Below are 17,195 nucleotides of genomic sequence, written 5' to 3' on the forward strand. Positions count from 1 at the left end.
TGTCAATACTTCACAAAGCCACAAGTGCTGGGAAAATTTTTCTCTGCAAAATTCTAAGAATGACTCTTAAAATTTGTTGGGGGAGGGGGAACCCAGAGCTAAAAGAGATACTTGAAATTAAACTTCTACGTAGGTGTGTTTTTGAATACTGAGAGTATTAGGCTTCAAAGCTTTGTGCTATCTGTGACTCAGACCTGCTGCCACAGGTGTCAAGTGATCAGGGACTTAAACTGAGCTCTGCAGAAACCTGCTGCTTTGTGATTATTTTTTTAACTATATGTTAAAAAATTCACCCTCAAAGACAGACAAAAAGCAGACTTTTCCACTCAGTACAGACCTGAATCTTCCCAGTCACCAGATTTTACTTGTCTTATCAACTTTCACCTAGCAAAGCAAATTTTTTCGGTTTTCTGTTGTTTAAATCAACCACATCATGTCCACCATGTTTTTCAGAAACATGATGTCAACCAAATCTAACAGGCAAAACGGTTTCAATAAATTTCTGAGAATAACACATCTACTCTGGCATGCCAACACACTATTTTTAATTGAAGCTCATTAAAGATGTAATAGAAGAAAAATTATATTCACTTCAGCACTGTTCCATCAATGCAGTGAGATAATCATGCTGCTGTAACATACATAAAGCAATATTTACGAGTAGTGTTTTAGGTAATTTAATGGAAAGGCAAAAAGCAATGATTCATTCCTTGTTCTATCTGTTGCTGAAAAATGGCTTTTGCCAATTGCAGGGCCCAAGCAGGCACACAGAGAGATTGGTTTCAAATGTTAGTAAAACAGAGACCTGGAAAATGAAAGGAGACAAGCCAGTTGAAGTGCCAAACAAAAGGAAAAAAATCTGGACTACAGATGACAATTACTTTAGAGCAGCATACAAATGCAGGCCTCTGAAGTAATTTAAACCAAATGTAGATTGAAACTGAAGTCATTTAGTGAGTCAGCACAGTAATAGGACACTAAAATTACATGTGAGAAAAGCGCAATCCTTTTTGTATAGCACACTGTATTTTATTCCAAATTTACCCGAATACAAATTAATTGTCTCCTTTGTGTTGTATGTTCTTCGTTTCCTTTAGACTCAACCTCTACCTTCCAGAAAGAAACTAACTTTGTGCAGGCTGACTAGTTGTGAGCTCTGATGTCTAGGACTTGAGTTTCCCTTTCACAAAAGTTTCATCTCCAGACCATGACAACATTAATAAACAATCATTGGCTGGAACACTACTGACCCTCTTCCAAGTTATGATTACTTTCCTGTGAAAATAATTTAAAAAAAAAAATAGTTAAAATCAAAACTGCGGAGACTCATTACAGGCTCTGCCTCCTGAATTCTGCCATCCCAGAGGTTTCAGTCACCTACAGCTTGATGCAGACTGGGACTTCAGTGCTAAATATGCTCACCATTGGTCAAAGAAAGGCTTTGCCTTCTATCTGCCTCAAACATTTTTTAAAACCATAACTGTTTTTAAACTTAAAAAGCAATTTTCATCTCATTCTTGCCTCATACTTTAAAAAAGATATAATTCCGTGAAAGCCACAACAATTGCTTGTTCAACAGAGACTGCTACTCTCTGAAGTGCTTTCTGAGATAGATTTATATGGACAGACGTGGGTAGAAATGAATACTCCAAAAATATCCACAATAGATAACAGGCAGTGTCTAGAAAAAAAAAAAAAAAACCCCATGTACTGCAAATGCAGCCCAAATTGGAACGAATGTCTACAGTAGCAACAGCACAGGAAGAGCAAAATGTTATTGTACATTACTGGCCTGCAGCCCACAATTACAAAAAATACTGCAGTATTCCACGGTAACAGCGTAAAATATTATCATTTCAAATAAGCAGCTGCAGCACCCTACTCACAGCAGCCATGTCTCAGAGAGCCAGGGGAGGAGAGGGCTGCCAAAGGACTCCCCACTGCAGAAGGGGAGTGGGCCACAGGGTTGGTGAACCCTTGGGACGCCTTCTCCTCACACCCACAGCTCCACTCCATCAGAACACAAGGGACCACTGCTCGGCAGCAAAATGCTCCCAACATGGGCACCAGCTGCTGAGCCCTCCAGCAGAAGGGAATCATGATGTTCGCTCTGCACTCTCCCTCTTGCTGTAGTGTGCCTTCTGCCAAATCTGCATTTTCACATTGTTTTGGGTTCAGTAAAATCTCCCCCATCCCAGCTCCCCTGCACTAATGCCTGTGTTACCCAGCCCCCTATAACACCCAGCCAACAGGTTTTAACAATGACCTAGCCAGGGACTGGCATACCTTGCCATTTTGATGGCTACCATTCGCCTCCCCAGATGGTGAGCAGTCGCTCCACTACCGATCCACAAAAGGGGAGACAACGTGCACACAAGTTTATCAGCAACGCTTTTGTCAACTGCTGTATCCAAGGGTGGCCAGCACAGAGGGCAGTCCCACCAGAGCAAACAGAAAACCCCAAAAAGCAACAGGTAAGTCCGTGTGCTCACTGGCATGCACTGCACACTAATGAATAGCCCTAACTTGGTATTTGTAGAAATAACACCTACCACATTTGGGCTCTACATGGATCTTAAAGAAAGACCATCTAAGAAGCCACATGTTTTCTGCAACTTAATGCACTTCCAGAACTTTCCAGAGGAAAAGCAAAGCAGAAATCTGAACTAATACACTATTCTGGTTTCAGCTGAGATAGAGTTAATTTTCTTCCCAGTAGCTTGTAGGTTTTGTGGGGTTTGGATTTAGCATGAGAATAATGTTAATAACACAGCGATGTTTTAGTTTCTCAGTAGTCAAGGACTTATCCTAAGTCAAGGACTTTCCAGTTTCCCATGTTCTGCCAGCAAGGAGGTGCACAAGAAGCTGGGAGGGAGCATGACCAGGGCAGCTGGCCCAAACTGGCCAAAGGGATATTCCATACAATAGAACATCCTGCTCAATGTATCAGCTGGGGGAGTTGCCCAGGAGGGGCTGATGGCTGCTCAGGGACAGGCTGGGTATCAGCAGGTGGTGAGCAACTGTGTGGTGTATCACTTGTCTTTCTCTGGTTTGATTTCTCTTTCTCTTCTGGTTGCCTCCCTTTTCATTACATCATCATCATTATTATCATTACCACTATTATTGTTATTATTGTTCCTGTTGTTATACAATTATTAAATTGTTCTTATCTCAAAACATGGGTTTTACCTACTTTGTTTCCAATTCTCTTACCCATCCCACTGTGGGGGTACGGGGAGTAAGTGGCTTCATAGTACTTGGTTGTCAGCTGGGGTCAAGTCATGACACTCATGCTTCCTATACAGCCTGCAAGTAGTACAGATTCTCCAGACAAAACTGCAAAGCCTAAGCTTTGCCTCAGCTACCAATGCTGCCTCAGGTATTTGGCCTCTCCCCACAGTCCAACAAGCCTGTAGTTAAGTTGGAAATACACAAACACTGTTGGGGAACTACCTTTTAGAGATATTCAAATCATGATGAAAACTATTTCTCATGCAGCCAACCAGAGATATTATGTTTTCAGAAGGGAGCAAGTTAACCACCATATCTAAAAACTTCCCAGTTCACTTGCACTTCTCGTCTTTCCCACACTAGATTTTCTCTGCCAAATACAAAGGAGACTGTAGTGTATATATGTGCAATATATATGCAATAAACTGCAGTAATATATGCAGTAGATTGAAATACTGCATTTTTGTATCCTCATAAGCAATCCACTGGATTAAGGATTTGAAGTCCCACAGGGAGTACTGCAAATACGCATAAAGTCTCTGGGTGCTGGATTTGATTCTCTGACGTACGTAACAGATGTGTCAAGTAACACATAACCAGATGCCTCTCTAGTAAATGCACAGCTAGACACTGAAAAGCCCTAAAAATGTTGTGTCCAAGGGCAAAGGAAAAGGGAGAGAATAAAAACAGAACCACATATCTAGCAAGAAAAGAAAAATTTAGGCCTTACGTATTTCTTTTATACAGTGCTGTAATTTTTCATGTCTGTAATTCAGCTACGGTATCTCAAGAGAGGACTTTTAAGGAGGTGGGAGTCCAGCCACTGTAGCCTGATTTGTTCCATGCCAGGCTGGTCAACCATTTCTTGATGTCTGAAATTTCAAGGTCCTACCTCCAAAGCCTCCACAGCGATTTCAAAGACCTCCATCCAGAAGAGAGGTCTAACTCCTAAGAAGAAAAAAATACTCGGAAAAGAAAGCATATGGCTGTATAACAGTCACCACCACAGACACCTTTCTCCTTTTCCTGAGTTGCTGTGTCCTGGCCACAGTGGCTAGGAGAAAACAGCTGCAATGCTTTTGCAATAACCTTCTAAGGCAGAGGAGAATGGTGGGTGAGAAAAAGCCAAAAACTTGTTTAAAAGCCTCAGTTTAAAATTTCTGGCAAATCCCATTTCTCGAAGTAACTTAAAACCCCTCTGTGCTAGAAACTGTGTGAACCACTGACTTCAGATCTGGATCCTGCCTTTTGCAAAGCTGCTGGGGGGCTTGGATCCAAGGCTTTGGTTCAAGCTCTTATGTACTCCATACTAAAATGCCTTATAACATACATCCTTTATAATAAATAGCCTCACAGTGGAGAAGGACAGTATTGGCATGGTTCATTTTCACATCATTCTTTTGAAAGTTTAGGGAAAGCACTGGAAACATTACAGCTTTCAAATATTTTGCCTTATGTGGTTTACAGTCAGCATAGTGAATGGCTGTGCAAGCTTCACCCATTTTCTTGGGACATGCAGTGTGACAGTGTGAGTCCCAGGCAGTGCCCACCAGAGCCGAGCAGAACAGGCATGGTGGAACTGGCACAGGCAGGGCCTTGTCTCACCACAGTGCTGCCCTGCACTGTGCCACTGCACTCTCCTGCCTCCCTGCAGTGAAGGTCTCCATTCTCTGTCCCAACCACCTCCTCTTTACAAAGGCTCACACACACACATAATGAAACAGAAGAATAATTCCATTATGTGCCTGGCAGGCTGTGCACTTTCCTTCTGATTCACAATAGTGGTGCCTCATTGAAAAGACCCATATACGAGGGGTGAAAAAAAAAAATCTAAAGAAGTCTCTAGCAAGTACACATATTATCAAAGCCTCATTTCCACTTAACACAGGTTGCCTTGGGATCTAATGCACCTGATTAGAGGGGAAAATACAAACAAACAAACAAAATCATCTTCCATTAGCCAGGGCAGGGGGTGGGGAAATCGAATCAGTGGCATCTTTGTTGAAAAGCTCCACAAAACTAATGGTTTAGGAGAGCTGAAGAGCATGGGCAGGGGACAATTTGTGACTGATCGTTGCCATCTGAACATGGCATGCTGACAGCCGAACGAAGAGCAAAACAAAAAAGGCATGTGTTTCATCTGGGCAGGCTTGGTCCCCTGTGTTCACGCTCAGTGAAAAATACAAAGCAGGAAAGAGTCAGTCTCTCTTCCTGCTCAGCTCAGCACCCACATAACTCCCTGGCACACACCACAGGACCTTCTCCAGGCGCACAAATGGGTGCATTATTTCTTCACGTGTTGAAAAAAATAAGAAAGGAGAAGAATAGCGGTACAATTTAATATATCCTAAAATGGATCTTTTGGCACCCTCCAATACTCTGACAATGAGCTCCTGCACTCTCCGATACAAAGAAAGCTAAAAACAAGCTCAATGATTTTCTGAGTGTAACATAGAGCTGATAAAATTATTATAAAGACCACACAGATGCTACAAAATACCTTTTCCTGAACTTCAACACGCGCTTCTTCAGAAAGCAATAAGAATGCAATTGTGAAAGGAAAATCATGCACGTTATCCTGGCCTGATGTCAATGAAAAGAAGACAGCAAGAAAAGAATTTTGATTTATGCTCCACAGAACCAAGACGGAATGCCTCCCTCCAAGAGAGTGGGATGGACAGAAAGCAAAGGTGGCCTGAGGGTGATCACACAACAGTCACTACAGAGCACTTCTTTCTCACTGGTTTGGCCAAGACTGTCACCTACACCTGAAACAGGGCTTGCCCCAGAGAGCAAGGCATTTCCGCACCTCAGCCTTCAAACAGCTTTGCATTAATGCCTCATTTCACAACTACACAAATTGCCTCGGACTCCTGCTGAAAGAGGCCTGTATTCCTGTTTGGGCTCACAGTCTCTAGTGCAAGACCTGCACATAAAAAGGAGTTGGCTACACTGATTTGCAAAAATTTTGACCTTTTCAGAAAAATCAGTACCAATACCTACAGGACCACTACAAATTTCCCCAAGCCATGGCTCTAGTCTACTGACCAGAAAGGAAATATTTAGCTCCCTGCAGTGGGCCTGTTGATTTCAAAAGAAACTTAATAGCTCTATTCCTACAAAGCAAATACAGAGCAATCACCAGGGGCTGGCTATGCTCTCCTCTCTTCTGAAATCTGGTAGGCAACATATGTCTGCAAATGCCACTTGCCAAAGGGTTTTGATTCTCTGCACTTTTGTGGGAATGTATACCCTGCTTCTTCCAGGTTATATGTGTCTTTTTGATTCTGCAGATTCCTTACAGCAATTTTGTCTCTTTCAGCACAATTGTGGGGCAGAACATAGTAAATAACTTAAAAATTTTATTTAAGGAAGATGCTGTGGTTTTTAGTGTTCATTCATGCAACATTTTCAGTGGTTAAAAGTTTTACAGCTGTAGTGTTTTCTCCTTACTAGACTCAGGTATGAATCTTTTCTAATGAGAAATGAAAACAGAAAAGAAGACTAGGGGGAAAAGGTGAGCTTTTCCCTGTGCCTCATCATTGTCTTTATTAAAAAAAATTAACTCTGGGCAACACAATTCAGCCTCAGTCAGGAAACTCTTAGTTCAGTTGCTATTCAAATATCCAAGTGCAATTTGCAACTCTAGTTATGAAAGGGGACATTATTTTCTTTATACATTTAACTCCATTTGTTCAAAGACACATTGATGAAGCAATTAAGGCAGACATATTATTAAAGGTGGTGTAGAATTCACAGGCTCTGCTAAGACGTTTGGTATTTCAATTAGGTGTTTAAACATAAAAATGAGAACTATGTATTTAATATAAAAATACCACTTAAGAATGCTGTAAAATCAGATTACTCATGACATTATCACCAACAGTAAGAGATCTGTATATGCATTTTTCTGGCTGTGCATTGTGTATGTTCTTCAATAGCTTTCTTCTACTGAGTTCCCATATGATACAGATTCCAAACTAGAAAATATTTAGGCTTACGCCTAACTTTCAGGGAGAATAGCCTCATTGATTTAAACAGGGTTTAACCCTTATAAATGTCAGAGTGATTGCCCTTTTGTGGGACTGGAACTCATGGGGCCCATTTTCAAAAAGATAAATGCACTACTACTACAAATATTACATACATATTTTTACTGCTGTTTCTGGGTTTGTCATTACAGTTCTCTCTTTCCCTCTCCTGCCTGTTTTTATTGCCTTCAACAACAATATCATGACACTCTGAGGTACATAATGATTAATTTAATTACAAACTAACTGTAAACTTTTGACAAGACTCTCCAATCACTTACCTCAAATTATGAGTGTTTAAAGATGCAATTGTTAATCTCCTTTTTTTCACCCTCTCACAGGAGATGTTGCAGACTTTTTTTTCTGGTATTTTGCATTAAAACTCTTTTCCTGTGCTCCAGGATCTTAAACAAAAACAAAAAAAAAGAAACACTCAGAATGAAAATGTCATCCAAGCAATTGATGAGTGGTTCAGGGGAAATCCCTGACCTTTTTTCAATGTATATTTCATTATCTAAAGCAAGTGTGGTAACTTCCTCCAGCAGCAGCTCTTCTGTGGGCTGTACTTTAAAAAAAAAAAGAAAGAAAAAGACCCAACTGAACAAAAAACCCCACAAAATACTGGTTTAGACCACTCAAAAACATGGCATTTAAAAAAATCTGTAAGATAGTATACTACAAAGTATTAATTTAAAGCACAATCCAGGATCTACCAGGCTCCACAAATTTATGACTGTGAAAAAGGAAGAAAACCCAGGACACAAACCAGAAGAAAAATCATTACGTAAAGTATCAAACTGCTACACATTTTTATTATTACTATCACTGTTATTATCACTGATATATGGCCAGCTCCCTCAGTCTTCACTGAGTTACTGCAGTATTTCTGTAGTAGCAGCGTGGGGGAAGTAGTAGCCGTGCTGGAGAAGCAACGCAGCATTAGCACTACAAAACCCAGCCCAGCTGTCGAGAGAGGAAGGAAGGGAGGAGGAGCGACAAAGCAAATGAGTTAAGCGTAACTGGCAGGTCTCTAATACAATCAATTTTGACATTCTCCACCATCACCAAAAAAGGTCTGAAGGTTTTGAATTTTCAGCGAGTGCTGCTACCAGAACACTTTCTCACCACCCCGTTTCACCCTCCTCCCTCTCCCATACCTGCAGCAAGGCTTGGCCAGGAGCCGGCTGAGTACGTCAGACTCCAAACCAGGCTCTGTCAGCAGGAAAACACTGCCAGCCAGAGCAGAGTTCACGTTCCCTCTGAGAGCGTGGTCTTGCATTTGCACAGCCTCTCTGGATTACAAGCATCCCAGCTATTTCTGTGCAAACAATTTTTAGGACCAACAACCACATGCATTTTTGCTCTGTAAAAAGCCTGAAAGAAACTGTTCCCAGGGTTACACCTGTGGCTATCCCCATTGAAGCCAACAAATTTACACAACACGACAATGAGAGGATTTGACCTTGTGTGCATGTAAGCCAGACCACTTTGATTTTCTTCCTTGGCTAGAACAGACAGACAGGTCTGAATAATGTTTCCCTTACTTTTAATTAAGAAATGAAGACAATATCCACAGACTTTTGTGGCTGTATATACATCAAAAAAGACAACTTTTCCAAAAGGGGTCAAAAATTCAAAAAGTACAGCTTTCTACACCACAGTTTATTCCCCCACACACCCTGGAGGAAAACAACCCAAAACTCCAAGAAGACCACAACACACAAATAAGGGTGACCTCAACACCTGTACAAAGGCTGTGCCTATGTCACCACTCTCCAGAGCTGCTCATGGTACAAAATACTCTGCTTAAATTACCCTGCTCCCCTACTCCACCGTGCTGTTTCATGCTGATATGGTGTTGCCCCTTTCTTCAAGGAGCCTGCTCTCACTCAACACCAGTCCAGACTGCAACAGCCAAGCCTACCACTTGCAGGAAGCGGACAAAGCCCTCTAAATCTGTGACACAAATCCAGAAAAGGCTGCAAGTTCAAAGTGAAATGAGGACAGTCTGTCCATGACTCATGCCACCTAGAAACCATTCTTAATTTAAGAAAAAGTGTTAAAGGGATTATCTTACAGAGTGTCACCCTGCCAGATCAACTAGGTTCTGCCTCTCATTTTTCCCCCAACTCAAATACAAGGTGGCCAAAGATCAAAATCAGCATAAAATCCTCCTGTTCTCACTTTACATACTTTCTTTTTTAATGCTCTGTTTAAAAGAGTCAAATAAAGCTGTTTGATGGACAGATTCCCAGCTATCCTCCAGGCTTTTCTGCATGACCTATGGGCAAATGCTGTGTGACACTTCCTGAAGGGCTGAAACAGCTCTGAATGACACTTGAGCTTCTATAGTACAACTGCAGCATGAGAGTTTGGCTCCTAATGCACATTTGTCACTTAACCCAAATTTTCCCCTGCCTCAGTTTCCCCTGCCTCTACAGCAAAAATAAGAGTATTCCCCCATCTCAGAGGGCTGATGCAAGGAACACAATACCCATGCTGATTTAGTGGATAATCTGGAAACATGGAGAAAGTTATAGATCTCTGAACTCAGGCTGAAACTTCACATACCCAGAAAAAGACCCTGCAAACTAAAATAAGGAGTGAGTCATCAGCCTGTCCCTCTGAAACCGTTTTGCTGGATAGTCATTTCACTAGTACAACTCTCTTCTCCAGGGTGCTCCCAGCAAGCATGGGGGACACTGAATGGATTCACTGTATTCACACAACAGCTTTACAGCTGCTTAAAAAAGGCCTATTGTAGGCCTGCATTTTACTATCTCGAGAAGCATACATAAAGTTGCTGTACAGCTTCCACTACCCATCTGATCCTTACAGAAACAGGAGCAACAAATCAGAGTTTTTCAAAAGAAAATAGATTTAACTGTGATGGAGAAAATGGTCTGGTTTTAAAAAAACCCTCAAAAGTAACAATTTATATAGCAGAGGATAAAGCACTAAAAATTCAGTGTAACAAAAATACTTTAAATACATTCTGCCCTCCTTTTTTTTTTTTTTTTTTTTTGCTACATCATAATATCTGTGATCCAAATACAAATTTCACCATCAGAAAGGAGCATCAGGCCTGCCATACACATGTGCTCTTCCTGCGGTCACTGTCTATTCATGGCTTGCACCTCTATGCATTTCTGATATTTGCTCAGTAACCGAACTGGTATCAAAACCAAGAGTGAACTCTTAAAACAGAATTATTGGGTCACACTTACAAAGACTTACTCAACAGCCAGATAATTCTGGACTTTGCAAAACATGTGAGTCGATCTGACAGCCCCTTTCTACATGTCTTGATTTTTCTCTGTAGTGTCTGTGGAGTCAGGGAAAAAGGACAGTCCTGAATTAGGCACATTCCTCCCAGCATTTGACTACTCCACTCTCCCCCTTCTGGAGAAATGAATGCAGCTTCAAACAAATCAAAGGAATATTTTGTCAGCTCCTTCACTCTTCCCAGTGTAAGAATTGAGGCGGTGCTTGGCTTCTCTAGCCCCCAGCAGAGGCAGCTCTGAAGTACAAATCCTCCTTCCTCCTCCCATACACAGCATTAACCCTGCCAGCTGCAAAGCCACCGAATTCAGCCAGGGCTGTTCAGCAGCCTGTCACAGCTGCAGCATGCTGTACTAACCCCCAAGAATTTACTGACGGTCGATCAGCACACATCTCCCCAAAACACAGTACTTCCCTCAAAAGCAACGAGATTGGACAAAAGTTACAGGGTCAATTTCTCTGCCTTCTGGCTTCTAGAGCCCCAGGAACACAACAGGTGCTGTGCTGCTCTGCACTCAGAAGGCAGAAATATTTAGCTTTTCAGTGAAAGCTGAGACAGGCAGTATCCCTTGCTTTGGCAGCTTGAGACTTTAAGAAAATACCAAGAAAGTAGCAGCCTGACAAAATACCAGCAACTAGGACACCTCTTTTCCCCCAGTCTTCCTTCATTTCACAGTGGGGCCTCTCTCAAAAGGCCAATGGAGCTGAATGGACTGCGATGATTTTCCATTCTAGGTAACTTGCACGTTTGCTCTGTCAGCATGACTTGACTGTGACCAAAGCTGATGAAAAACCACAGCAATGGAAACAAAGACTCAAGTAAAGAGAGAAATGAAACCCGAAGACAGCGACAGAGAAAGACTCAGCTCTTATTTCTGGATTTGGGCAGGCTTTCCTACCTCCAAGCCTGGGGAGCAGACAGGACTGCCAGCCTCCCTTGCCATCCCCAGGGCAAGCAGTTCTGGAGTGGGCCTGGGCAAAAGTAGTACTATTGCACGTGACAGGACAGAGCCAAGGCCAGTTGAGAACAGAGTGGATTGCTAAAATACGATCTCATTTTGGGATGAGCTATGAGGGATGGAGAAATGACAGGACCAGGCTCTCTGCACACCTCTCACCATGGGGACAGGAACTCTTCCCCCCAAATCTCACAGGAATGTGATGCCATCAAGTGGACCTACTACTCTCCCTTGCCTCTGCCGAGGGTCTGGTAGGCTCAGGCACATGTTCTTACATGCTATTTATTCCTTTTCTTACCTTCTGCTCATAAGCACAAACACCATGAACTCCCATCTTTTCTTAACAGCCAAAGTGACTTTATTGCATGATTTCTGGACTAGAACCACCAGCCCACGCTCACTGCCCCCATGCCTTGATGCCATCTGTTTATCATTACAAGGTGACACAGAGCTATGCTCTCCCCCACTTACCCTGAGGCGTGTCATGTCTTTTCAAAGCCCCAGTCTCATCAGGTGCTGACCTCAGGCTCTCCCTGGCACCCTAAGTGCCTCCTTTATCCCAGCAGGAAGGTCTGAGAGAGACAGACTGCATCACAAGTCAGTGGTTTCATCCCTTGGCAGCGACCCTGCCATACAACTGCCTGTGCTCAAGACCTCTGAAACCTCTGAAACCCTCCTTGGCTCACAACCTCTGAAAACAAGGAATGCCAGTGGATGAAGAGCTGAATACCCTCCACCCACTCTTTCACTGGCCAAGCTGCTCTAAACAGTAACACACATCCTCCTGTAAAAGTTTATAGTGTGTTGCCCACAAAAAGCAGCAGGCAAGCGTGCCTCGGCTAAAGAGCATGTATAATTTAGAAAGAGATGTTAAGAAAATGAAATATGCCATGATATTCAATGTGCAGATACATTCTGGGTTCTTCAAATGAAGGGCTCTAAAAAACAATAGAAATTCCATGTTGTTTGGAACAGATGGGCGTCGTATTTTTTTCCTATTGCCTTCTGCTTTACTTACTCATCTCACCTACCTTCTAGCTATATGAGGTTGTCTTTTGGAATCTAGTTGCTCGCTGCTATATAGAAAGATCTGAACAATAAATATTCCTTATACAATCATGTATGTCCAGTGACAGAGAGTACAGGACACATTCAGGACACTTCAGAAGAAACCTGTGATGACCTTTGTTGCAGGAAACTTTGGAGGCCTGACCATAAGCTGTTTTTAGAACAGAAATTTGACTAAGCCACAACCAGCCACTGTGGTTTGGTCTTACTTTTTGAGAGTAGCAGGAGTATGCTGGCAGCTTGGCCAGCAACTAAAATCTTCCAGGCAGAGGAAGAAACATTGCCCCATCTGCCTGGATTCAGTGAGTTGGTTGACTACAAAAATTGGTTGGTTTTTTTGTAGTCAAACCTACACTTTTAATCAAGAAGAGACAGGACACTGAGAAAGACAAAGCTTTTCTGTAAGTCTACTTCCAAACTTGTCTTTTGTAAAAAAAATCCCAACACTGTACTTCTACTTCTGTCACCTCTACTTCTACTTCCTTTTCTTCAGCACAAACCATAACAGGAGCATTTCAGCAAATGCCAGGTTGGCTCCCTGGTAGGCTCCCCGGGCTGCCAACAGTCAGATCCAGAATGCAGGACTGTCGTATCTGCCAGACCAGCTCTCACACCTGCTCTCTCAGGTAACATAATGTCTTTTTCCAAGTCATGCTAGCAATAATAGGACATTATACACACCAAGAAGAGGCTATACACCTTTAAATGAAGGATGCCCAGCCAGTGTCTTAGGATGGCTGACAGCCTCAGTTCAGTGCAGTGTCTGTTTGAGCACCTTCTGTACCTGAAGGTTACAAGCACTGTCCCCACGTGAGCACATGCTCACATCAGCAGGTCAAGTACCAGCCGCTAGACATGGGTCATTACTGGTTAAGCATCTAATGTGCACTTGGCATTGTATAAGCTCCTTAAAGAAGATACAATCCTTTCAGTAGAAGATTTCTTCTTTCTAACTTCTCAAAACAGGCTTCCTTTCAGAAGCCTACTCACATCAACCTTCCCCTTTCAGTAATAATTACAAAGAAAAAGGAAGAACACGAAAAAAGAAAAATTATCAAATGTGTTTAACTAACTGGCACAACTATACACAGTCAGATCACTGAAATATGCCTTTCTTTCCGTGCCTTCATCCCACTACATCCCTATAGAGCAAAACTACCTTCTGCTTTTGTTAGATCAGGCATGCAGCTTTTGAAGCAAGTCTCCAGATAATCCATCCTGCCTGGGCTTTCAGTTGTACTGTGGGGTGGTCCTGCAGCACATGAACAAATCCCTCTTGGGAGGAATTAACTAGAAGCATCACGTTCCCCAGCGTGAGCAGCCAGCAGCACCAGACTGCTCGGAAGCAAAAGCAACCCCAAAACATGCCTGGTGCAAACCTCAGCATCCCAGCACAGTTTTCGCAGATACTCTCTCCAGTTGGTCCACACTACTTGTTCATGAAGGCATAATCATAAAAATCAAATATTCTGCTGTCACTCATCTTTATGCCACCAAATAAAAAGATGGTGGTAGTATATTCAACTCTAATGTTGCAACAGTGTAATACCAACAGCAGCAAGAGCATCTTGAAGTGAACAATGTAAAGAACAGATCAAAGTAGTTTCAGCGACAATAACCTAATTTCTGTAGTTTTACAATGAGTTCTTCTACTCTTTAAAGTATTTTTATTTTGTCCTGCACCAAAATTGTAAAAAAAAACAATTACAGAAGGGAAAAAGTAAAACAAACTTAAGTATTTTCTCTTCATCTTGCACCAAAATAGTAAAGAATTATTATGGAAGGGAAAAAAGTAAACCACACTGGATAAAAAGACCAAAAAAAGTACTACCTTTCCACCATTAAACCCCATGAAAAATAATAAACATTAGGCATAATAATAAAAATTTTGGCATTAGTTGTAAAAATTGCCAGCAGAAAATTTTAGGCAGCAGTGCTTTTTTAATGTGTTGTCATCTGAGCTTATGTTAAATGTCCTCTGGTACTTTATCCTCACAGTGGATCTTTTGTTCTCTTTGAAAGTATCATTAAACAGACCCTCAAAATCTTGACACTTACCATAACTAATTCAATTAGTAAGACAGTCATCACATCTTTTTTCAGTGCTTGAAAGGCCAAGAATTCTATGACATGATGTCTAGCTTTACTTTTTGCCACCCTTTAAAAAGTACCTGCTGAGTCTGTGGAGGTTTTCAGGCCACTGGCTGAAAGACACCTGTCTACACAATCCCCCATACTTGTTGTTTATTTTCCTCATAAGCTGTTTGTCCCTAGCAGTAACAAGAGCATAACACTCCAGAGTTTCACTGGAAGTTGCTAAGAAATACCTTGTGATAGAAACCTCCTTGCATTCCAGGTGCAGGAAACCAACTAAACCTCACTGATCCATCTGTTCAGCTTTTGTTAAACAGTTCTGGATCTGACAGCAAATTTGTGAGCAAATTGACCACCGTGCTGAGAACCTGGCTGGGGCCAAGTGAAATGCTCTCCTAGTACTCAAATCATTCTTGAAAGCTTCTCTCTTCCTTCACATGCCTTCCACGCAGGAGATGACTGAGCTCACTGCGAGCACGAAGCCCAAGCACAGAGGAAGTGTGTGTAAAATCCACAGTCAACTTCACCACCACTGTCCATTTTCATGAATGAAAAAGGCAAAGTCAGTAGGGGAAGCTGGGCCCTGTCACAGCTGCTACCATGCTGTTTGTCCTTTCCCTTCAAAGCATTGTGGATCTGCGTTAGTTTCCTGCAAAGGTAATTGTTTCTACGTATTAAACCAGCCAGGGACATGGTTTCTAAGATGGTTAATTTTTAACAGCGCAGCTTTTTGCCTAACTCCTTATCCTGCATTTTCAAGAGCTGTCTGAGAAAGTTTGGGACCTTCAATAAGTGATCTCTGTGTTTAAACTGCGTTCACTGGTGATTTTATGCATAGGACAGAAAAAGTGGGTTGGGCTCTAACCTCCCAGCTCAGCTGCACAGACTTGTCCATCTGTCACACAGCCCTGGTCATATCACTTTGTGCCTCTGTCCCAGGCTTGATTTGACTCATATAGAACATGTGAAATGAGTGAAGGTGCTGTTGGTTTAGAGTAGAGGAAAGCTGAAAACTTAAAATCATATATTTACCAATAAAGCGTGGGAGAAGTAAAAAGATTTGGGATATTCTCCCTCCTTAAAAGACCAAGTAGTTCCATAAGCAGTGGAGTCCATGAGGGCTGGTTCCCTGTGGCTTTGCCTCTCCATGACCCCAGGCACAGTGAGATGCAGGCTCTGAGCAAAGCTAACCCTGAGCAATGGCTCACACCCCATCGCACTCTCACATCTGTGGTAACACAGGTGAGCCTTTCCTTCGTGAAAGGTCACACATTCCTGTTGTTGTTCTATACTCAACTCCTTGTTTCACAAAACTGCTCAGAGTTCAACCTGCCTGGTAAATTTAGTTGGAGCTGGCCAGTGGACTCCAACCTTACTGCAAAGATTCTGGGAGATAGGAAGATGGTACACTCCACAAGGAAAACAAACTAAAATATCCATCTTGGCCTGAGAAAAATGATGTTGAACTGGCAAGAAAGGTAAACCAATGGATCTGATGTTGAAACTCAGAACTGCAATGCCAGTTCTGTTAAGATTCACCAGTAACAAAACAAAGCATTGTCTTGCCCAGGGAGGTTTATTTTACTTATGCTGGTTTGAAACACAGCTTTACTTGTACTTACTGTGAACTGCATTCTGTTTATGAATAATATTAGGTCTATCTTCTGGGAAATTAAATTGTAATCTGTCCTCTGTTCCATTTCTTTAACACATTCAGTTTACTATGTAACTTCTCTGTGATTTACTAAATTCCAATTACAGAAAGTAGGACAACATTTTGTTCCTATGAAAGACAGGAAAAGTGTATCTGTAGATGTACATAGAGATAACAGATTCAAATCTGCTTCAAATGACAGAGGACAATTAGATGTCTGGGCTTTTTGAGGGGAGGTGAGATAATAAAAGGGTTTTTCCCCTGGAGGATCAAAATAAACTATTTTTCCTTTACATGATTCATAATATAAGACAGATATTGTTAGAAACAAAGCTAAATTTATGGAACATTCACAATGTTGCATATGGCTACATGTGTCTTACTAACTTTGGTGAACAGAGTTTGTAACCAGAAAAATTATTTACAGCCTAGTTTATTCTGGATATTGTACTTCTTTACATACATGCACATGTACTAATGTGGGCTGCAGTGCAGTCTAATCTCTCCAGTGTTTATTCATACGTAGGACAAAACTGCTTTCAACCTGCATATATTTGTCACGACAAAGCTAGCACCCAGCAGTTTCATTTTCTAGCACCAGCCAGTGTCAGTTTTAACATTATACTGTCTTTTCCAACAATTCCTTGACTTTACACCTAGGGTTTCTCTCCGGTGTCTACAGCTAGTAACTACACCACCACATAACTTTCCTGTCACCACTGTCGTGGAGAAAATGAAAGTAACCCTTCAGCCAGTCTCTGCAGGATGAGCGACATTTGCAAGGAAACCAACTGCTCAACTTTCTTTCAAATGGGCTGAAATAGACAACAACCTGCTTTCAGTAGCTGGTATATTACTAAAAGAAAAAGGCAATGA

At 41.9% G+C, this 17,195-nt stretch overlaps 1 protein-coding gene across 17 annotated transcripts in view; it reads right to left on the minus strand.

Moving 5' to 3' along the window:
- Window positions 1-17,195, minus strand: part of ATXN1 (ataxin 1) — a 343,650-nt gene that overhangs the window by 153,878 nt on the left and 172,577 nt on the right. For 15 of the 17 annotated variants that reach the window (XM_048308538.1, XM_048308500.1, XM_048308539.1 and 12 more), the window contains one exon: window positions 7,544-7,666. The exons of 1 other annotated variant lie outside the window; for it this stretch is intronic. The gene's annotated coding sequence lies outside the window, so the exon portion shown is untranslated. Of the gene's footprint in view, window positions 1-7,543; window positions 7,667-12,951; window positions 12,963-17,195 lie in introns of those variants that run through there. One more of the 17 variants, XM_048308592.1, reaches the window with a different exon arrangement.

This window comes from Corvus hawaiiensis, chromosome 1, assembly GCF_020740725.1.
Source record: "Corvus hawaiiensis isolate bCorHaw1 chromosome 1, bCorHaw1.pri.cur, whole genome shotgun sequence".
Lineage (NCBI taxonomy): Eukaryota > Metazoa > Chordata > Aves > Passeriformes > Corvidae > Corvus > Corvus hawaiiensis.